This window comes from Pipistrellus hanaki (assembly GCF_964339955.1).
Source record: "Pipistrellus hanaki genome assembly, chromosome: 6".
NCBI lineage: Eukaryota > Metazoa > Chordata > Mammalia > Chiroptera > Vespertilionidae > Pipistrellus > Pipistrellus hanaki.
The window spans coordinates 33,696,044-33,719,472 of record NC_140508.1 but is presented as its reverse complement, the minus strand read 5'-3'; the positions used below and the strand labels follow the sequence as shown (position 1 = coordinate 33,719,472).

Here is a 23,429-nt window from a genome sequence, read left to right as displayed (position 1 = left end):
CTTTTATTCTATGAAGATTCATGATTGGAGGAGGGAAGTTGGGTGGGAGCCATTGAATTTGGTAAAAGGCTCCAGTGAAGAAAGCAAATAAAATGCTGAGATAGTCCAGTAGACATAAATACCCTGTTTCCCCGAAAATAAGACAGTGTCTTATATTAATTTTTGCTCCCAAAGATGCGCTAGGTCTTATTTTCAGGGGATGTCTTATTTTTCCATGAAGAAGAATACGGTACACATTTATTGTTAAATGAAAATAAAGGAAATTTATTACCTGTATACGGCACGGTAGTACGGTAGTTGTCAACACAAACCAGACAAACTGTGAATCCTACAGTATCAAGAATTTACTCATTTATTCCATGACAATCATGTCATCATCTTCTGGAACATCATCATAACAATCCAATTCCTGAATTTCCTGGTGAATTTCTTGTGACTCCATTTCTTTCAGAATCAGTGGACCAAATCTCTCATGTTTAGCAATAGCACTGTCTTTAAATGAGTACTTCTTGTCAAGGTAGCCTGCTTGCAGTGCATTTGCAATGCAACTGTCAGTGATTTTCTCCCATGAATTCTTCACCCAAGTCACAACTTCTTGCAGTTTAGGTTCCACAAAGTTTCCACGCTGATTTCTCTCCATTCTATTTTCAATGTAGTCATTAATTTCCATGAGCAAATTGTCTTAGAATGGCTTGTTTATTGCAATATCAAGAGTCTGGAGATAGGCCTTATTTTGGGTGGGATGCTTTATATTTCACTCAGAAGGAAACCTGTAAGTAGGTCTTATTTTCGGAGGATGTCTTATTTTCGGGAAAACACGGTAATACAGAGGAAGGAAAATTATATTTTACCTTGCTTATCACAGAGTGTGGAAAAGACATGGGTAGGCACTTCACAAGATTGGATACTTAAATGGCAACTAAACAAAACAACAAAAAAAAGCCAATAAAACCTCAGTGAGATGTTACTCAGCATATGCTAAAATGGCTAAGCACAGGCCAATTCCCTACGGTGAAGAGGATGTGGAGGAACTGGCTCCCTCATCTGCTTGTAGGTATATAAATGAAAAATTGAACATCTGCTTTACCATACTCACTTTATTTTTTAAAATTTCTTTATTGATTAAGGTATCACATGTTTGGTTTGTCCTCATCCCCCCATTCCCATCCCAAACCCCTCCCCATGCATGCCCCCACCCCCCTGTTGTCCGTGACCACTTGTTAGGGTTATATGCATGCATACAAGTCCTGATCTCTTCCCTTTACCCCCACCCTCCCCTACCTTCCCTCTGAGGCTTGACAGTCTGATCGGTGCTTCCCTGTCTCTGGGTCTGTTTTTGTACATCAGTTTATATTGTTCATTATTTCCCCTAGATGAGTGAGATCATGTGATACTAGAAATACACTTATTATAAGAACCGAAAATGAGACTAGCTATATTGGTTATGCTGAGAGGCAAATGAATCAGTCTGTAGTGAGTTTCTTTCTGGGCCAACAGTTCTTTTGAGTCCCAATTTCAATGTCAAACAGTTCAACGTGATGAGTTGATATATGTATACATGCTTTTATTATGCATATGCTTAAATTGAGTATGACATATACATAATAAAAGCATGTATACGTATATCAACTCATCACATTGTCTATAAAATCATCATTCCTTAAATGATACAACTTTTATTTGAAAAAAGAAAGACAACAAAGTAAATAAAAAGGTCTCTCTGGGTAGAAAAAGGAATGAATGTGCATGGCTTAGGGCAAAAAAATTATTTTTATATTTAGATGTTGATTACAGAGAATCATAAATCTGGTTTGCAAAAAGAATCTTCTCCACAAAAGGAAAGCATATTTAAAAAGGGGGAGAGATCCTGCTGTGGTGGCTCAGTGGCTGAACATCAACCTACAAATCAGGAGGTCACAGTCCCATTCTGGTTGGGGCACATGCTAGGGTTGCGGCTCAATCACTGGTGAGGGACATGCAGGAGGCAGCCAATTGATGATTCTCATCATTGATGTTTCAATCTCTCTCTCCCTCTCCCTTCCTCTCTGAAATATTTAAAAAAAAATTTAGAGGGGACGTGGGGTGAGAGAAACAGTTTAATTCCCAAGAACACAGTTGCTTGTGAGGTCCAAGGTGGGAATTAGAAGGGAGACTACCCAAGGTGGGCAGGAGATTATCATAAAGAGAGTTTAGAATTGATTCCTTTAACCACTGTTCAGCTTTTGAAGGGTTTAAAAGGAAACATTTAAATGTTAGATAGGTTTTAGATATAATCCCCTGGCAACCGTATAGAAAGATTAAAGTGAGTCAGAGTCATAATGGGAGACAGAGACCCAGAGGATGCAAGTGTTACAGTATGGTGCACATTAATTTTCTAGGACTGCCACAACAAAAGCACAGCAGACTCGGTGGTTTAAACAACACATTTATTTTCTCACAATTCTATAGGCTGAAAGTCCAAGATCAAGGTATTGACCAAGTTGGTGTCTTTGGAGGTCTTGCTCTTTGATTTGTAGATGGCCATCTTCTCTCCGTCTTCACGTGGTTTCCCTCTGTGTGTATTTGTGTCTTCTTATAGGGATGCCAGTCTATTGGTTTAAAGATTCATTTTAGCATAATTACCTCTTTGAATCCAAATGCACTCACATTCTTAGTCACATACTGGTGATTAGAATTTCAACATATGAATTTTGAGGGGACACAGTTTAGCCAATAATTACTGGTAAGGAAGGATGGTTGAATTAGAATATAGAATAGTAGAGGCAGAGATGGAGAACAGGTGCTATGGAGGCAGTCTTGGAAAATCATTGTGGCTGGCATGATGGGGATCAGTGAGGAACAAAAGGGTATCTAAGATACATTTTAAGATTATGATTTGAGTACTTAGATTGAGGCCACTTTCCTGTTTCTTAACCTCTCTCATCTTCCACGTCTTTGCTTTCTGAGGTGGCATCTTTGAAAGTCTCAGGTACAGAGTAGATTTTCTACCATAATTTCAAGAATGAAGAAGGTGTTAAGGTTTGAAAGATATATGGAGTTTATAATATAATCCAACATTTCCATTTTGGTGATGAGCAAACTGAGGCCTAGAGTAGTAAGATGATTTTAGTCATATCTTATTAGTCCATCTGCATTTCCTCTGCATCCTTTTCACTTCTTTAGGATTAAAGACCTGGAGTCATGTTTTCCAACTCTCTAAGACTCGGGGTTCCTTTTGTATATTTCTCAAGCACAAAATATACAAAAACTCATGATACAAGAACAGGTAGCTTCTAAGGGCTTTCTGCAGCCATTGGTGTGGTCTGGGTTGAAGGTGAACTATTCATTGGAATCACAGTGTGTAGGTAATCTGAGATCTAGACTCTGATCCATTCTCCAGATAGCACAAGGACAGCCTGTTCAGTTTAGGATATAAATATCACTTCATGGTATTGCAGTGGGGTAAATGAGAGAATCAATGTAGACATGCTTTGAGATATGGGTTGAAAAATAAGAAGCTGGAATTATTGCAATGAATTTTGCACATTGTCTTTTGACTGTGTTCAACTTTAGACCTGACTGGCATTGGCCTCAGAGCTAAGACTGTCTGCTAAGTGGGCACAACTTCCTCTTTAACTGGAACGCGGGATGATTTATATTTGTGCTTGGATACACCAGTTAGTGCTGGGTTTGTTACTTATTTTAACCACAGGGAGGCTCACAAGGCTTTCCCTGTCACCACACCTTCCACATTAAGGAAGTGGGTTCTGGGTAGAAGAGTAAAGGGAAGTTTTTTTCTTCCTTTCTTCCTTCTTCCTTCCTTCCTTCCTTCCTTCCTTCCTTCCTTCCTTCCTTCCTTCCTTCCTTCCTTCTTTCCTTCTTCCTTCCTTCCTTTCTTATATCTGAATTTTTTTTAATTTAACTTCTTTATTGTTTGAAGTATTACATATGTCTCCTTTCCCCGCATCGACCTCTCCCAGGCCGCTCCCACTCAAGGGAAGCTATTCTTATGGCAACAATCATTTTCCACTTTGAGGAACCTTAATGTATCATCCAGTCACCATGGGTTCAAAGTCTTGCTACTGAACCAAATATCTGTGCCTTCTGGGGCAGGGCATTTAAACTCTCTGAGACTTAGTTTCCTTTCCTGCAAAAGGGACATAATACACTATACTAGCATACCTCGTTTTATTGTGCTTTGCTTTAATTGTGCCTCACAGATAGTTATTTAAAAAAAAATTTTTTTTAACGAATGGAAGGTTTGTGGCAGCCACCACCAAAACAATTTGCTGAAGGCTCAGATGATGGTTGGCATTTTTTAGTAATAAAATATTTTTTTAATTAAAAGTATATACATGGATTTTTAGACGCAATACTATTGTATAATTAATAGACTGTAATACAGTATAAATATAACTTTTATATGCACTGGGAAATCAAAAGATGTGTCTTGCTACTGCGCTATTCGGCTTGTTTAGGTGGTCGGGAACTGAAACCTCTGAGGTAACGTCATGGAACAGTTGTTGGATAAAATGAAGTTATATATGTTAAGTGTTTAGAAGAAGGTCTTGCACACAGTAAATTCTCATTAAATGCTGAAGGGGTTGTTTTGTTTTGTTTTGACTACTTCCCCCTCCCATTTGGTTGGGGCAGAAACGGTTGCCTTCTGCTCAGAGGGCATGCCAATCTTTGGACAGCAAATTGTGATTGTAAGATGAAGGTCAGGGATACATTTTAAGAGTGAGACCAAGAAGCAGAGCCTTGGGCTAAACCTTGAGCTAAATAGGCAAAAAAAAAAATCAAAAAAAAAAAAAATCTCTATATCACTCTGGCCTATCTCAATAATCCAGGATGAGACATCAGATTAATGTGTGGCCAAGGTGGAATTTGCATTAAGTGTGGAAAACATGCACATTCAGGGACCTAGTAGCACCTAGTCAGAGGCTAAGGAATTCAGGATCCAGATCCTATAAAATTATCTTACCATGAGGACCAATATTATTAGTCATATCCTGGGACAACCTAGAGATGTTAGGCTACAGAAGACTAGAGAGACAAGGTATAATAGCTGAAATGAGCATATTTTCTTTAATGGGCATGTGAATACCCAGCGGGTATTTAAAATCTAAGAACCATGCAGGTGCCTACATAGTCATTTCACTGACTCATTATAAGGTCTCTTAAAATTCTTTTTGTCATGAGTCTTAAATAGAGAGTTAGTTGCACTTGCCATAGTCTTACATGTCATTTCTTGTTTCTTGGGAAGGCAGATGATTTCTGCTTTTTTACAGGGAGGCAGCACATTTTGTTCCCCACACATGTTCCTTTCGGCGTCTCATTTTCTCTGCAAGCTGTCCTGCATCTGCCAACTGAATAACTGCACTCTTCGAGCCACCAACCTATCAAAATAAATAGAAATTAAGAAACAAATACATGAAAAGAGTAAGGACTATTCTACTAAAGTTGTTGGTAATTGTAATAATGGTGCCTGTAGAATGCCTACTGCTGGTCTTAATGTTTACTAGATATGATTGGTTATCTCTCTTCCTTCAGTTGGATTTTATTTCTATACTATGTTTCCATCTTCATAATTTTTTCACAGTCTCATCAACCCTGGTTCCTCCTTGTCTCCAAATCCTGGGAGTGGGCCTACACCTTCAATTATGTTTCCCCCTTCCCTTCATTATTCACTCAACAGTGATTTATTGGGCATTTACATGTGCCAGGCACTGTTCAAGTGCCCCAGATGATGCCTAGAGAGGGACTTTGAACACTAAATTATCAATTCATATTGCTGGCCTGCGGGCTAATGTGCTGGATGGTGTAACACTGCCCTTATGTGATTTATTGTTTGTGACCCAGCCCTATGGGGGTCAATAAAACACAAAGGGCTGACCCAGGGTCCCCAGCACACTGAGTCCAGTTGAGATAGCTTAGTATTTTGCCTTAAATGACAGATTCCTTCTACTTCTTTTCCCCTAGACACCCCTCCTGGTAGAGAATTTCCAATTCTCTCTTTCTCACCAGGATGTGCAGACTAGAAAAGTCAGAGTCAAGATGACTCTGATTCCATGAATCAATGTGCAGATTCATTCTCCAAAGTATCTTTTCAACTCTCTCATCTACTCAAGTTGCCCTCACCAGAGTTTTAGGGAGTCTGAAATCAAATCAGGGTTAGTTCGGAATTACCTTTCTTTGCTTTTAGAACAACTGAGTGATTGGCAAAGACTTTCAGTTTGAAAAGCTGATCCAAAAGAAGATGCAACTTCCAACAGCAATAACCCAAAGGAAAACCATGGAATTAAAAATCACAAACTTTAGAATGACTGGGAAGCCTAAGTGGGAACATTTCTATTAGAAAGTTATCACCACTTGGCCACGAAACCTGTTGTGTTATAGAGTTCTAGCCACATTTAATTTGGAACCCAGAATCTTCGGCCCTAACTCCAGCACCACCTTAAACTGTAGATATCCAACACCAACCTACACCTTCCCCACTATATGTTCTAATACAAGAGCAAGATGCCTCCTCTGATTGCTTCAAAGGAGCATTCAAAGCCAAACAATTATGGAGAGGTGAAGTAATGGGACTGGGTACTGCAAGATGTAGTAGCAACTGGAAGTGAAATTGGAGTGAAAAGTGCCTGGGATGAGAGTCTATGAACGTCTGGGCCAAGGATATTAAGAACATGGGGTTGCTTCTGCAGATAGTAGGGATACCCTGGCTTCTGCTGATATTCACCAGGTTCCCTAATAGAAAGCATCATCATGGTCGGGTGACAGACTGCCCTTATTAATGGAGCACATTCATTGTTAAGGCTTTTCACCAAATCTCAGTCATCCCTGGGCTATTCTAACTCGTACACATGTTCAGTTTTCCAATGATTCTATGAGTAGGACCCCATTCTTACTCCATTTTCCCTCCTTTCCATAGTTCAGTTACCTGTGGAAGCCTGATCCAGAACCACAAGGACAGCTAAAGCCAGGAACAAGAGCTTGTATCTTGAGAGGGGTGAGGAATGATCCTGCAGCATACTGAATGTCCTAAGGAAGGTAGATCTTTACTCTGAATTTTATTGACGAGGGTAGTCATGGACAATAAATCAGAAAAGAACACAATGTTTCACTACCCAGAACATCAGCCTAAGGGTCAACAGTATAAATGGATCATCTAGTGCAGAGGTTCCCAAACTTGTTTGTGCCGTAGACCCCTTGCCATGTTTTTCGGTTTTGGGTAGACCTCCTACTTACCTGATATTGATTTTTTTGTAAATTTCTAACTGTAGTGAAGTTTAGTGTTAAAATTTAATAAAAAATAATGTACCTACTTTTCTCCGGCATTCTCAAACAAAATAACACTGATTCACTATAATTTGTATGATAAACTACCAGTTTATATTTTTTAAAATATTTTCTCAGCACTTTCCTATTCAAGATTCAGGAAACGAATGAACGTATTTTTCTCACATTCATATTTATAGAGTGATGAATTGAACAAGTCGGTGCAAGTTCGCGAAGCTTTGAGACAAAAATTGGCAAGAATGTTTACTGCGCATATGCTTGTAACAAGATGATACTGGTATATCATTATGTGCAGGTTTTTATCCTACAACTTACACAATTTTATAAACATATATAATAAATTTTTTACTTCATAGGTACTTTTATAAATAATTTATATGTTTTTATATTATAAGATAATATGATGTAAGTAAATAGGTACTATCAGTGTATGTTGAGATCCACTATCGTGGACCCCCATTTTCATTTCATGGACCCCCAAATTTTTTTTCGCTGACGTAGACCCCTTGCAGGTTGTCATAGACCCCTGGGGGTCGATATAGACCACTTTGGGAATCACTGATCTAGTGCTTAGAGTCCTTTTCTAGACATCATCTGAGACAGTGAAAGGCATTAGCTGAGTATGCTCAAGTCCTACACAAGTTGTGGCATTGTGGAGAGAATGGACCCACATTCCAAGGAGCCTATATTGCTTCTCCTTTTGGTTCATTAACCTCCTCCCTTATGTTCTCACACCCCCTCTTCTTCCTTCCCTTTGTTACTTAGTCCATCTTCCCTATTGTACTAACACTATTGAGGGCAACTTTTAATAGACAGTGAGACCCCTTGACAATAAGGATCCCTGTATGCTGGGATTTCTGTACATCCAGAGTATGTACTGAACATCTGTTGAAACCAGTGAATGGATGAATGCATGTATAGTATTCACTCATATCTTGATAGATCTTAGAGTTGGCATTTCTCAGTTGACAAGATGCAGTCCCAGAGTAGAAAAGTCTTGACTAGGGTCACATTGAGAGTAAGAAAGAAAGAAAGAGAGAGCATTCATAATCCAAGTCCTAGTTCAGCTCTTCCCAGCTCTGCATTTCTCTCCTTATTTCCTACTCCAGCTTGTGCTGCCAAAGCGAGCACTCCTACTCCAATTCTTTGATATTAGCTGCTTTTGGGCCTTTCTTGGACTAGAATAGAATAAAAGAATAGAGCAAAAACATTTTAGGTGGGTTCTCCAACGAAGAGGGTGTGGAAGGGAGAACTGCCTGGGCTCCAGCAGGAAGTTTGTGAATCCTCTGAATTTTCTTTTTTGGGCCCATGGTCTGTCTTAGTTATTTTACTCCTTTTGATGGCAGTACTCTTCTATTATACTCTCTTCTTTCTACATTGAGCAAGTATTAGGGACAGCATGATGAGATTCAGAAAATCTGTTTTGCCCTTGATATCCTGTAGGTACCTTCAGAAAAACAGTGAGCATTAATCCAGGCACTGAACTTTCACATACATGACCCCTGGGATCCTAGCAGGATCCCTAATAGGCAGATGTGATTTGCTCAAGGTGATGCAGTGCTTATGAATGAGGTCTGGGTTCTGACCTAGTTTACCTGTCCTCAGAGCACATGTTCTTTCTATCATCTCAGAGGACTATGCCTGAGAAATGATGGAAAGGGAGGCCTGTTTAACAAGTAGTAATGGACTGAAGAGAGTTATAGTTGTTATCTTCTGAAAGATATGCTCTATGCAGGCCTAGAGGGTAGAATTAAAAGTCTTAGGTGGAGCCTAGCCACTGTGGCTCAGTGGTTGAGAGTCAATCTATGAACTAGGAGGTTGCTGGTTCAATTCCTGGTCTGGCACATGCCAGGGTTGTGGGCTTGATCCCCAGTAGGGGACGTACAGGAAGCAACGGATCAATGATTCTTTCTCATCATTGATGTTTCTCTCTCTCCCCCACCCCTTTCTTCTCTGAAGTCTATAGTCTTAGGTGGAAATTGCAGGAGGGCAGTTTTAAACTAATTGGAAAGATGATTGGAACCATCTTGAAATGATTGGACTATCCGGGAGAAGTGGTGGTTCCTATGTCCAAATGCTAGAAACTGAGTCTGCATGACCACTTGTCTCAGGTTCTTCAGGACTACTGAACTGGCTGAATATGGATCTATATGTCAGGCACAGTTCTAGGCACTGGGTCTGAGAGGAGGAGAAGCAAAGTCCTGCCATTCTGGTTAATGAGAGAGACAACAAACATACAATGCCACATGGTTACAAGTGCCATAAAGGAAAATAAAAGTAGGGTAAGGGATAGAAAATAATACGGTGTGTGTGTGTGTGTGTGTGTGTGTGTGTGTGTGTGTGTGTGTGTGAGTGTGTGTGTGTTTTGAACAGATTACTAAAGAAAGGAAAAAGATTCTCTGAGGAAATGATGTTGAATAGCAACCTAAATGTACTGAGGAAGTTAGCCACGTGCATATCTAGAATCTTCTAGGCAGAGAGAGTAGCAAGAGCAAAGGCTCTGAGGGAGGTTAACTCCTGACCAGGAATGTATGAAAGATTCTCCTCATCAACATTTAAATTGTCATGGTTTTCAATTCCAGCTGTTCTAATATCTATGTAGTAGTACCTCATCCTGGTCTTCATCTGCATTTCTCTAATTGCTAGTGATGTTGAACATCTTTACATGTATGTATTTGCCATTTATATATCCACTTTGGTGAAATGTCCGCTCATCTGCCAATTTTCTTTTTTTAAAATTAAATAAATAAATCTTTATTGCTCAGATTATTACAATTGTTTCTCCTTTCCCCCCTATAGCTCCCTTCCACTCAGTTCCCACTCCACCCTCTGCCCTTACTCCCCCTCCCCGCATTGTCCTCATCCATAGGTGTACGATTTTAGTCCAATCCCTTCCTGCACCTCTCATACCCTTTTCCCCCTAATAATGATCAATCCATTCCCTTTCTTTGCCCCTGATTCTATTATATTAACCAGTTTATTCTGTTCATCAGATTTTTAATTCACTTGATTTTTAGATTCACTTGTTGATATATATGTATTTATTGATCATAATTTTTGTCTTTACCTTTTTCTTCTTCCTCTTTTTAATAATACCTTTCAGCATTGCATATAATACTGGTTTGGTGGTGATGAACTTCTTTAGTTTTTTCTTATCTGTGAAGCTCTTTATCTGCCCTTCAATTCTGAATGATAACTTTGCTGGGTGGAGTAATCTTGGTTGTAGGTTCTTGCTATTCATCACTTTGAATATTTCTTGCCACTCCCATCTGGCCTGCATAGTTTCTGTTGAAAAATCATCTGATAGTCATATGGGTGCTCCCTTGTAGGTAACTAACTGTTTTTCTCTTGCTGCTTGTAAGATTCTCTCTTTGTCTTTTGCCCTTGGCATTTTAATATGATGTGTCTTGATATGGTCCTTTTTGGATTCCTTTTGTTATGGGTTCTGTGTGCTTTCTGTACTTATAAGTCTATTTCTTTCACTAGGTGAAGGAAGTTCTCTGACATTATTTCTTCAAATAGGTTTTCCATATCTTGCTCTCTCTCTTCTTCTGGCACCCCCATAATTCTGATGTTGGTACGCTTGAAGTTGTCCCAGAGGCTTCTTAGACTATCTTCAGCTTTCTGTATTCTCTTCTCTTCTTACTTCTCCAGAAGAGTGTCCTTTGCCTCTTTGTATTCCAAATCTTTGACTTGATTCTTGTATTCCTCTAGTCTGCTGTTGGGTCTCTGTATAATATTTTTTATTTCAATCAGTGTATGTTTAATTTCTAGTTGGTCATTTTTCATATCCTCGAGGGTCTCATTAAATTTATCAGCCTTTTCTAAGAAATTCTTGAAAAACCTTATAACCGTGGTTTTGAACTCTATATCTAGTCTTTTGTTCTCCTCCATTTCTTTTATTTGAGATCTCTTTCCTTGTCTCAGCATTTTCACTGCTTCCCTGAGTTGGTAGGGTGGCTTTGTGTGTTTGGTGTCCTATATGGTCAAGTGGGTCAGCCTCCCCAGTTACCTGAGGTAGACACTCTTGGTGTTCCCCTATGTGGACTGCGTGTACAGCCTTATTGTAGTTAAGTCTTGATTGTTGTTGGTATCACTGGGAGGAATTGACCTCCAGACATATTGGATGTGAATATCAGCTGTGTCTACACCAGAATGCCTTCTCTGTTGGAGACAGTCTTATAGGATCAGACTTTCAAAACTGCAAAAGCCTCTGAGCTCAGCTTGGATGGGGCGGAGTCTCAGGGCTGAACCACCAGTCTTGGCTTCCCATCAGTCCTGCCCTTGTGCACGTGCTTCAGGCCTCTGCCTTCCACGGATCCTCTGAGTTTCTGCCTGACAGTCCAGATTCCCCTTGTAAGAGTGTGGGTGCCCCAGGGGCTTGCCCTGAACTGAGTTTCAGTGCTCAGTGCAGTCGTGACTGGGGATTCAGTGCAATTAGGAGCTTCTGACTCTTTCCGCTATGGAGAGGCTGCAGCAACCTCCACAGTCAGACCTCTTGCATGCACTCACTCTTGCACTATGGCTCCCAGCTTCCCTGGTCTCCCAGTCTGGACAGACCTCTCTGTGTGCACTCACTCCTGCACTGTGGCTCCTGGCTCCCCCAAGTCTCCCAGCCTCTGAGACTCCAGGTGCTTTCTCTACAGTCCAGACTCCACCCGTATAAGCCTGGGTCCACGAGGTTTCAGTCAGGACTGGGGTTCAGTGCAGTTGGATCTGGGGTTCAATGCAGTCAGGGGCTTCCTTTCCCCTCCCACCAGCCCGGCACTTGGCCAACCTTCCTCTCTGCGGGAGCATCTCCCTACCTCAGTGCTTTGCGGCTCCCGATCCGATCCGTGAGCCTCTCTCCTTCTTTCTAGTTGTAGATTTCCTGATCAGCCAGCTTTCCTGTGGTTTTGGATGATGTACCTCTGTCTTTTAGCTGTTATTTTGAAATTATTGTGTGAGGCGGCAGCTTAGGTGCTTACCTAGGCTGCCATCTTGGTTCCTTCATCTGCCAATTTTCTAAATAAATTATTTGTTTTGAATTGTTAATTTTGAGAGTTCTTTATATATTCTACTAGAGGCCTGGTGCACAAAATTCGTGCACAGGGGTGTGTCCCTCAGCCCAGCCTACACCCTCTCTAATCTGGGACCCCTCAAGGGATGTCCAACTGCCTATTTAGGTTGGATCCCACCAGAATAGAACCTAAACGGGCAGTCGAACATCCTTCTTACAATCCAGGACTGCTGGCTCCCAACTGCTTGTCTGCCTGTCTTCCTGATTGCACCTAACCTCTTCTGCCTGCCATCCTGATCATCCCCTAACCATTCCCAAGCCAGCCTTATTGATGTCTAACTGCGCCCCTGCCAGCCTGTTTGCCCCCAACTTCCCTCCTCTGCTGGCCTGGTCACTCTTAACTGCCCTCCCCTGAAGGGTTGATCGCCCCCAACTGCCCTCTCTTTCAGGCCTGGTCCCTCTCAACTGCCCTCCCTTTCAGGCCTGGTGCCTCCCAACTGCCCTCCTCTGCTGGCTATCTTGTGTCCACATGGGGGCAGGATCTTTGACAGCATGGGGGCAACCATCTTGTGTGTTGGAGTGATGGTCAATCTGCATATTGCTCTTTTATAGGATAGAGGCCTGGTACATGGGTGGGGGCCAGCTGGTTTGCCCTGAAGGATGTCCCAGATCAAAGTGGGGTTTCTCTTGGAGTGTGGGGTGGCCTGGGTGAGGGGCCTGTGGTGGTTTTCAGGCCAGCCATGCCCCCTGGTGACCCAAGCAGAGGCCATGGTGTCTGGAATTTATTCATCTTCTACAATTGAAACTTTGTAGCCTGGAGCGGAGACAACCCTCCTGCTTGCTCCATGGCAGCAGCCATTTCTCTTGGAATTTATTTATCTTCTATAATTGAAACTTTGTACCCTTTAGTGGAGGCCTGGGCCCGCCAGTGAGTGTGGAAAGCTTGGCTTCCTCCATTGTTGGGGAAACCCAAGCCTCCCTCCTGCTCTCTGTGGCCATAGCCATCTTGGTTGGGGTTAATTTAAATACTCACTCTGATTGTGGTGGGTGTGTCTGGTGGGTGTGGCTTGTGGGTTTAACAGAGTGATGGTTAATTTGCATATTACTCTTTTATTAGGTAAGAAGATATTTGAGTTCTTTGTTAGATATGAAATTTGCAAATAATATCTCTCAGCCTGTTTGTTCTTTTAATCCTTTTTTTAAAAAAATTGTTACCTCTTTTTTGTTCCTGTGTGTGTGTGTGTGTGTGTGTGTGTGTGTGGTGAAAGTACTTAAGGTCTGTTCCTTTACCAAATTTGTAGTATACAACACAACATTGTTAATTATAGTTACGCTGTTGTTCAGAACTTTTTCATCTTGCATAACTCAAACTTTATATCCCCTGACCAACTCTCCATTTCCTCCTCCACAGAGCCCCTGGTAACCACTGTGTACTTTCTGCTTCTATGAGTTTGATTACTGAGATTCCACATATAAATGAGCTCATGCAGTATTTTTCTTTCTTCATCTGGCTTATTTCCCATAAGCATAATTAATAATTAATGTCTCACAGGTTCATGCATGTTGTCATAAGTGGCAGGTTTTCCTTTTTAAGAAATGCTGATTAATATCCCTGTGTGTACATGGGATGTTCTTTATCTTTTCATCTGTCAACAGACATTTAGATTGTTTCCATACATTGACTATCATGGTAAATACTGCAATGAACATAGAAGTGCAAATAACTCTCCAGGATAACTATTTCATTTCATGCAGATATATATCTAGAAGTGAGATTGCTGGATCATACAGGACAGTTTTCTTTTTAATTTATAGGAATAATTGCATTAACATGTTTACAAGATTTTATGGAGCATTTACCATGTACAAGGCACTGTCTAGCAGTGTGGGACACAGCCATGAGCAAGATTAAGGTATCAGGACTCTATGTACAGTATAGCAGTTATGATTGGCCATAAATAAATTACTCAGTAATTCAGAAGGAGAGCAAAAAAATATGCAAAATAATTTCTAAGAGTTCAAGTGATAGGAAGAAAATAATACAACTTAGGGTAAGAAGTGATCTCATGGCCAAGGATTATTTCTAAGGATATGACATTTGAAGCAAAAATAAGGAAAAAGAATAAATAATCAACTTTTAAGGCAGACTGGTGGTCTGGGGAAGTTTTTATGGTGAAAGAATGCCTCTGTGAAGAATTGACCTGTGACCTATGTGATGAGGTGTCAGCTATACAAAGAAATGGAGAAGAGAATTTAGGCTGAGGTACATTTGGAAGGTAATTTGTCCCAGTTTGCTAATGACTTTCTTGATTTTGGTACTCTACTTTCCAGGATCTAGAAAGATAATCAGTCCCAGGCACACTCGGATGGTTTGTCTCCCTAACGGGAGGTATGAGATCCATTGAAATATGAGGTCTACTGAAAGATCAGCAGTCTGATAGCTAATGTCCAAACTACAGCCACGGTTACTGGCAGACTGATCTAGACAAAAAGAATTTTGATTTTGAAACATTTAGGCATCTGAGACTCTGGTTCTTGGTAGCCTTAGCTCAACAGGTTAATAGTTAATCAACTTTACAATTATTACCTTCTCTGTGATATCAGAGAACAAACTTGCTGAGCCATTAGTTGTCATATAAACAGCACTTGCATGCATATAGGCACACAAACATAGTTACCCTACACCTAACAAGTATTCACAGACAAAATGAAGATCTGGAGAGGCATGCTATGAGATCACCCTAGCTGGTAGTTAGATTTTTGAAAGGAAAGGACATTGGAAATATAAGTAGATCTTGTGATATAGCTTTTCATTTTATATGATGTGCTCCGAAGGTAAGTTCCACTTTCATCTCTATCTAGTTAAACTGGTGTTTGTGCTCAATTAGATAGTTTCTAACACTAGCTGGGTGAGTTTCTAGTTGAAGCCTTAAACAAAATTTGATCTCATGATTCAGATAGGGATTCAAGTCAGAGCTCATAATAAAATGTGGAAGAATTGGAAAAGGAAGACTGGTCTAGAACTTTTTATGTGCCTTCATTGATTCTCCCATATATGATAGTGGTGGTTCAGGCATCATTAAAATCAAAATCTTCATCTCGACCAAAAAGGCAGCTCCACACTGTGGCCTTCATTTAGGGTGAGGGGACATGGGAAAATACACAGACACACAAATGTTCACTTGAGGCCAAATATTAGAGCATATATTTTAATACATGCGAGAAAAACAAAGAACTAAAGCCCAGTAAAGAGAATCCCTGCTATATACTTCTCTTTCCACATTTCTAATTGTAAGGTAACTCTCTTGGCTCTTGTCTTGGCAGTAGCATTATGTCCATCTCCATGTCATCCAATACCCAACAGAATTGAAATAGGTAAGTAGAAGTGGCTTCCTGGATATTATTCCCAGTAGTTATCTCTAGTGTTTCATACCCAGGAGGAAATGTTAGTTAGTTGAAGTAGTAGTTCCCGTAGGTTGTGTTGTCAAAGCCGGTGTAGAAACTTTGGGAGTTTGTGTCAAAGCTGGTGTAGAAACTTTGGGAGTTTGTGTCACAGCCGTTGTAGAAACTTTGGGAGCTTGTGGCACAGCCGTTGTAGAAACTTTGGGAACTTGTGTCACAGTCGTTGTAGGAACTTTGGGAGCTTGTGTCACAGTCATTGTAGGAACTTTGGGAGCTTGTGTCACAGCTGTTGTAGGAACTTTGGGAGTTTGTGGCAAAGCTGGTGTAGGAACTTTGGGAGCTTGTGTCAAAGCTGTTGTAGAAACTTTAGTAGCACGTGTCAAAGCCGTTGTAGAAACTCTCTTCCCGGGAGTTGTGATCTCAGTTCCTGTGCTAACGTCATCTGGGATATATGTTACCTGATCATTGGGCCGAGTTACAGGGGAAGCAGGCACATCCCAAGTAACATTGCTCATATCTGTAGGGAATAGGGGAGGTAGTGGCTTTCTAGTGTATTCCTCGAAGTTTATGGGAATGCAACAATTTATCTTGTTCATACAAAGAAGTTTGTACCTTTCAGTATGTAAACATCGTTTTCTGCATTGTCCTATATCATTCTTCCAGCATTTTTTGATTTTCCAGCCAGCTGCAAGGAGTAAATAAGATTATTTCAGGAAAAGACTGACAAATGTTCAGTTCCAATGTTGAAAAACTGGATAGTGTTTTCAATTATCTATTATAGAGAAGGCTGATAAGTCCAAAGTATCCTATATGATAAATGCCTAATGTGCTAAGTGTCCAGTTGTCCAGTGACAAGTTGACCGTTCAACCAATTAAAGCTTAATATGTTAATGATATGCTAAGACCTCTCAACCACTTGCTATGACATGAACTGACCACTAGGGTGAGTCGACTGGTCATCCAGTAGCAATTACGTGCATTGACCACCAGGGGGCAGGCACTCCCACTAGTAGGTTAGCTTGCTGCTTGGGTCTGGTCAATTGGGACAGGGAGAGAGGGGCCAGACCAACCCTGGAATCCTCCTGTGGTCCCTCCCAACCTCTTGCATTCCTCCCTAGCTAGCCCCAACCTGCCCTGATCAGGACTAGATCAGACGGTCCTGGACATGCCCTAGAGCCCTCCCACAGTCCCTACTCAGCCCCAATCATGCATTGGGGGGTCCTCCAGCCTGGACCTCACACTCTCACAATCTAGGACCCCTCAGTGAATGTCAGAGAGCCAGTTTCGGCCCGATCCTACAAGCCACACCCCTCAGGAGGGCACCAGGTGCAGGGCTCACAGCTGGCAAGCGCTGCTGCTGCTGCTGCTGCTGCAGTGTGAGCCTCACCTATCAGGACTGATTGGGCGCAACCTGCAGCAGGTGCAGCGGGGCCAGGATGAGCAGGAGCAGCAGGTGGGAGCTGCAGGCAGTGTTGGACTATGGGTTTCAGCCCGATCCCTGCAGGCCACCTCCAGGGACCCCACCCATGCACGAATTCATGCACCAGGCCTCTAGTAATGTATAAAGAGCAAAGGACCACAAGATGAAATGAGCTTGAAGTAGTAATGCCTTCTCCCCAGTCACTTTAGGCTACTATTATATTAAGCATTTTGTTTATTTCAAAACATGATGTGAGCTAATTTACTTTATGATTTAGACAATTAGTTAGGAATTCTTGTGAAAATTATATTAGAGAAAGGGAAGACTAGAATTAGGGACACCTATGTTAGAGGCTTTAGCCAGATGAGACATAATGGTGCTGTGAGAATAGTGGAAAGAAGACAAATTTAAAACTTTGGTTATTTGGATACAAGGTCAAAGGAAGATGCATCACTACATTTCTGAACTGAGATGGGGAGATTAGTGATATTTGCCACTAATAGAATAGCAAGCTGAGGAAAGAACAAGATTTGGAGGGAAGAGGAAAAGGTGGACTCAAGTATTTGCTTTGGGGTAAACAGCATAATGTAATCTAGAATGTCAACAAGGCAGTGGTATAGACCAGCGTTTTTCAACCGCTGTTCCGCGGCACACTCCATGTTGCCTGGTGTGCCGTAGGTGCAGACAAGACAAGAATTTTATAATTTTTCACTATTTTGTTTACTTAATATTTCATAATAAAGTAATTATAAAATACTTTATTTGTGTTTATTTGATTCCTATTCAAGAGAATTACTTTATATATAGTCAATATAGGCACAGAGTTAAATTTTTTAACATTTTCTAATGGTGGTGTGCCTCGTGATTTTTTTCATGAAACAAGTGTGCCTTTGCCCAAAAAAGGTTGAAAAACACTGGTATAGACCTACAAAATCTCAGTAGAAGTCTGGACCTCTAGATGTAAACTTTGGAATCGTTGCTTATGGATAGTATTAGAAACTACAATAACAGGCAAAGTATATTAAGTTGGAATAATCTGAGGTAAAAGGGGACCTAATTAAATCCTGGTGAATATCAATATTGAGAGCTCAGAAAAGAGGAAAAGACTCAAAAGGAACAACCAGATAAATCAAGAGAACGAAACACTAGAGATTAGATCAGTTCCATCGAAAGCAGAACTGGGGGTGGGGGTGGGAGGGTCAGTACAATAATTACGTTAAGAGGCATTCCCCTTCCCTCCCCACCCCCAAAATCAATTTGGAGTGGGGAAGTTAGGGAAGTAATAAAACCAGTAGGAGTGAGCTGCACAGTTAGCTATCACTGTGGTTGACTAAAGCACAACCCCATGGGGAACTCTGGCAGCCAGAGTATGAAACAAGCATCAGAGAAATCTTTCTTGAGGGTCAAATGTGCAGGAATATTTATCTACTGGCCTGCCAGCCAATAGCTGATAGATGACCCCGGAGAAAGCTGATAATTCCCTGTCATTTCTGGATTGCCCTGAACAGGGATCTTTCCCACACAACCAACCATGCTCTAGGGATTCTGCCAGTGCAGCTCAAGCTGGTGTGCGTATAAATGGAAAATACCAAAAGGATACCACGAAAGTTATATCAGAGGTGACTAAATTATACAAGAGAGGAAAATGTATCTTAAAGAAATGAGTAAACTCCGAAACCGGTTTGGCTCAGTGGTGGAGCGTCGGTCTGCGGACTGAAGGGTCCCAGGCTCGATTCCGGTCAAGGGCATGTACCCTGGTCGCGGGCTCAGGAGGCAGCTGGTAGATGTTGCTCTCTCATCGATGTTTCTGGCTCTCTCTCTCTCTCTCTCTCTCTCTCCCTTCCTCTCTGTAAAAAATTAATAAAATATATTTAATTAAAAAAAAAAAGAAATGACTAAACATTTGTAGGCAATTACTGCTGAGAGGGTAAGATAAGGGTAGAAATGTCCATTGCATTTAACTTGATGAGTGTCACAGGGAACTTTGACAAGAGTGGTTTCAGAGTGGTAGGAAGAATAGAAACGAAAGTGAGGCTGGTTGAAATGTCAATAAAAGAAATGGAAGTGACAAGAGCAGAAAGGAAGAGCAGGGAAACAGAGAAGTTCTTGGTGGACAATAAGGGCTTAAGGGTGGATTCTTTCCTTTGTTTTTAAGAATGGGAAACAGCCTGGCCGGCATAGCTCAGTGGCTGAACATGGACCTATTCCAGGTCAGGGCACACACCTGGGTTGCAGGCTCGATTCCCCAGTAGGGGGTGTGCAGGAAGCAGCCAATCAGTGATTTCTCTCATCATTGATGTTTCTATCTCTCTTCCCCCTTTCTCTGCCTCTCTAAAACCAATTAAAACTATTTTTTTTTTAAAAGAATGGGAAATAACAGCATGTTTTCAAACAAGAAGAAACAAGTAGAAAGGGAGAGATTAATGTACAAGAGGAAAATGAGACAACAGAAGGGCATAACCTTGACAAGTTGACAAAGATTAAAATAATGTACAGCAGAGTGACTGAGGTGGAGAAGGCACACTTCCTCAGCCTGTCAAGGGGGAAAGACAAGATGGATGCAAAGGTCTACTGGTATGAATGTTGGCAGTGATAAAAACAAAAAGTTCTATTTGAATTTTTTAAATCATGAAGTGCGGGGTATAGTCATAAGCAAGGGCAGAGAGTGGCGCAGAGGAGTGGAGCAGGAGAGTTAGAACGAAAGAGTGGTCAGTACAAAAGAGATGTCTACTGCCCTGGCCAGTGTAGCTCAGTGGCTTGGGCCTCGTCCATGCACCGAAAGGTTGCCCTTACTTTATGACTTCCCTAACTTCCCCATTCCAAATTGATTTTGGGGGCTGGGGAATGCCTCTTAACATAAATCATTGTACTGACCCCCCACTCCCAGTTCTGCTTGGATCCCAAGCAGGGCACATGTCAGGTTATGGGCTCCTAATCCCTGGTAGGGAGCATGCAGGAGGCAGCTAATCGATGCTTCTCTCCCTCTCCCTTCCTCTCTCTAAAAATCAATTTAAAATCTTTTTTAAAAGCCCTAGCCAGTTTGGCTCAGTGGACAGAGGGTCAGCCTGCAGACTGAAGGGTCCTGGTTCAATTCTGGTCAAGGGCACCTGCCCGGGTTGCAGGCTTGATCTCCAATAGGAGGCATGCAGGAAGCAGCCAACTAATGATTCTCTCTCATCACTGATGTTTCTATCTCTCCTTCTCCCTTCCTCTCTGAAATCAATAAAAATATATATAAATTTTTAAAGCCCTTTTAAAAAAAAAAAACAGCTATCTAGAAAAGAGGAAAGATGAGCTTAAGAGAGAAATATAGGGAGATTTCTTAGCAGCGTGATAATTCAGTTGTGGGGTGTATATATTAATCTAAAGGAAACTAGTCAGTCCATTGTATGATATTTGATCAAGCAAACTACATGACCATCTTTCTCAGCAAATTCCCTGAGAAGTACCAAGGTCAGTGTATTCTAGGCAAAGGAAGCAGCTAGAGCAAAGATTCTATGATGGAGGAAGGCTGGTACATATGAGGAAGAGCAAGTAATTCTCAAAACAACCTCTTTTGGATTTGATTTGATCATGTATGAAAGGCACCTTTCTTGGGTTGGCATTTATAAAGTTCAAAATAATTTGGACCTGATTGCCTCCTCTGAAATATGTTGGCTTTATTTCACTTCTCCAATGTTTCATTCCCTTATTATTTTACTGGCCCAAATTTACTTGGTTCATGATAGAATTTTCTGTAAGTTTAAAATGTAGATTACGCTATGATTGTCTATATTCCCTATGCTGTGCTTTTCATCCCCATGACTATTTTGTAACTATCAATTTATAGTTCTTAATTGCTTCACCTTTTTTACCCAACTCTCCAACCCCTCTCCCATCTGGCAGCCAGCAGTCTGTTCTCTGTATCTGTGAGCCTGATAGTACCAAGAAGGTGCTGGAAATATGGGGAGAAATTCTTTGAAAATTATATAATTGTTTAACCACTATACTGTACACATGAAACTGATACAAAGTATTGAACGTAAATTATAATTGAAAAATAAAAATTTTTAAATGTAGACATTTCACTTGCTTCATCTAAGACAAAATCTATCATTGCGTCTCCATTTTTCATTTCTACAGAGATTATTTTTCTTTTCCTCCAGGGTACCCATACTTGAAATCAGAAGTTTCTTAGTTCATCTCTCCTAAACTCTTTAAATCATCTTGACCTGTCAAGTTTTTATCAAAATTGTTTCTCACTTGCAGTACTCACTACTCCTTTTTAACCATTCCCTTCAGAGTAAAAATTTAGGGCATAATCCCTCATTCAACACAGTTTTGAGCCCCTAACTATGGTGCAGACTCAATTCTAGACACTTGAGGTACATTTGTGAACTAAGCAGAAAAAATCATATGTAACTTAGGAGAATACAGACAATTAAAAAAAAAACACAAGTAAGTTATCTTTTATGTGAGAAGGTGATAAGTGGTTTATAGAAATAAGAGAGAACAGATTTAAGTGGAATCTGTTTGCAATGTCATGAGGCCAGATTGCAATTTCTTTTTTTTCTTTCTCTTAATATATATTTTATTGATTTTTTTACAGAGAGGAAGGGAGAGGTATAAAGAGCTAGAAACGTCGATGAGAGAGAAACATCGACCAGCTGCCTCCTGCACACCCCCTACTGGGGATGTGCCCACAATCAATGTACATGCCCTTGACCGGAATTGAACCTGGGACCTTTCAGTTTGCAGACCGACGCTCTACCACTGAGCCAAACCAGTTTCGGCCAGATTGCAATTTCTTAAACAGCAGTTAGCATAGGTCTGAAAGAAGGTGACAATTAAATGGTGACTTGAAGGAGGTAAGGGCATTAGCCACACTGATATCTGGGGCAAGTACATTCTAACTACCATGTTTCCCCAAAAATAAGACTCCTCTGAAAATAAGACCTAGCATATGGAAAGATAAGACATCCCCGGAAAATAAGACCTAGCGCAACTTTGGGAGAAAAAATTAATATAAGACACTGCCTTATTTTCGAGGAAACAGGGTAGAAGAAACAAACAGAACTCTGGGGGTCCTGCAAGCCTGGCATGTTTGAGGAACAGCATTGAGGCCAGTGTGGCTCTAACAAAGTGAGCAAGGACTAGAATAGAAGGAGATGAGGTGAGAGACATCCTAAGGACCAGATCATGGAGAGCCAGGTGGGTCACTATAGGAACCCTGGTTACTGCTCTGAGTAAAGAGGGGGGAGACAGTGCAGAGTTTTGAACAGAAAATATACATAATCTGACTTCCAGGGTGAGCAGATCATACTCTCTGCTATCTTGACAGTAGACTGCACAAGCCAAGGATCAAACAGAGACCTGGGACGAAGCTATAGCAGTAACAGGTTAGACATGACAGTAACTTGAATCAGAGTGGTAGCAGTGCAGGTGGTGTTGGTTCTGGATATAATTTGCAGGTAGATGTAACAGACTTTCTGATAGATATGGATGCCACAGCTAAAAATATTGAAGATAATTTTCAGTAATAGCATTTTTCAAAAGAGGAACAACCTCATTCATTTTTATCTAATATCATAGAAGCTCCCCATTGGTCTTGTATATTAATCTTTATCTCTGTCTTCATTTATCCCCCTTATAACTCAAATTTATGTTGTCTCTTTCTCATGACAGCTCTGCAGAATCTACAAACAGTGTGATGAACTTGTTCGCAATATCTCAGAACATAAAAATAAAAGATTCCTGCAAAGGTACTTTCATAAGAAAAGATAATTCAAGATGGTAGTAAGAGTTTAACTCGTAGGACACAACGAGACAAGTACAAAGATGAAATCATTCAAATAGAAGTGACATGAGGCTGAGTTAACACTGTCAGTTACATAGAGAGACATAAGGCTGCTGAGGAGATTGAGAAAATCCTTGCCTTTGGAGAAATGTCTCAGGAAATACCCAGCTTGATAGGTGCCTCTAAAGATTTCTTAGAGAGTAGGGATGTGAAGCTGCCAGAATAAGAGCATTTTTTGCTACTCTATATTGGCCCAAGACTTTTCCAGTGGATTCTTTCCCCCCCTTGGTGACACCTAGGAGCTCAATGTCAATAATTCATCCTAGTTCCTTCATCCTTATATTCTAGGGTTCCATTACCTTTGGTCGCTGAAATTAGTAACCCACATATAATGAAGGTCAGCATCGGGAAATTCATGGCTTCTGAAAGAGAGGAAGCTCTAGTATGCTGAGAAACTTAAAACATTTTGGACAGCTAGAAATCTAAGTGGTCACTTTTACTGGTCTATCATGGGTGACGAATCAGAGATGGGCAGAATGCTATGCCACTCA

The 23,429-nt window shown here is 40.9% G+C and overlaps 1 long non-coding RNA gene across 1 annotated transcript in view; it reads right to left on the bottom strand.

The window, feature by feature from the left end:
- Positions 1–5,088: 5,088 nt before the first annotated feature.
- The window catches only part of LOC311624561, a 90,600-nt gene continuing 72,259 nt past the window's right edge, over positions 5,089–23,429 (bottom strand). Inside the window, exon 4 of the long non-coding RNA XR_014795338.1 lies at positions 5,089–5,378. This is a non-coding gene — a long non-coding RNA (uncharacterized lncRNA). The remainder of the gene's footprint in view (positions 5,379–23,429) is intronic.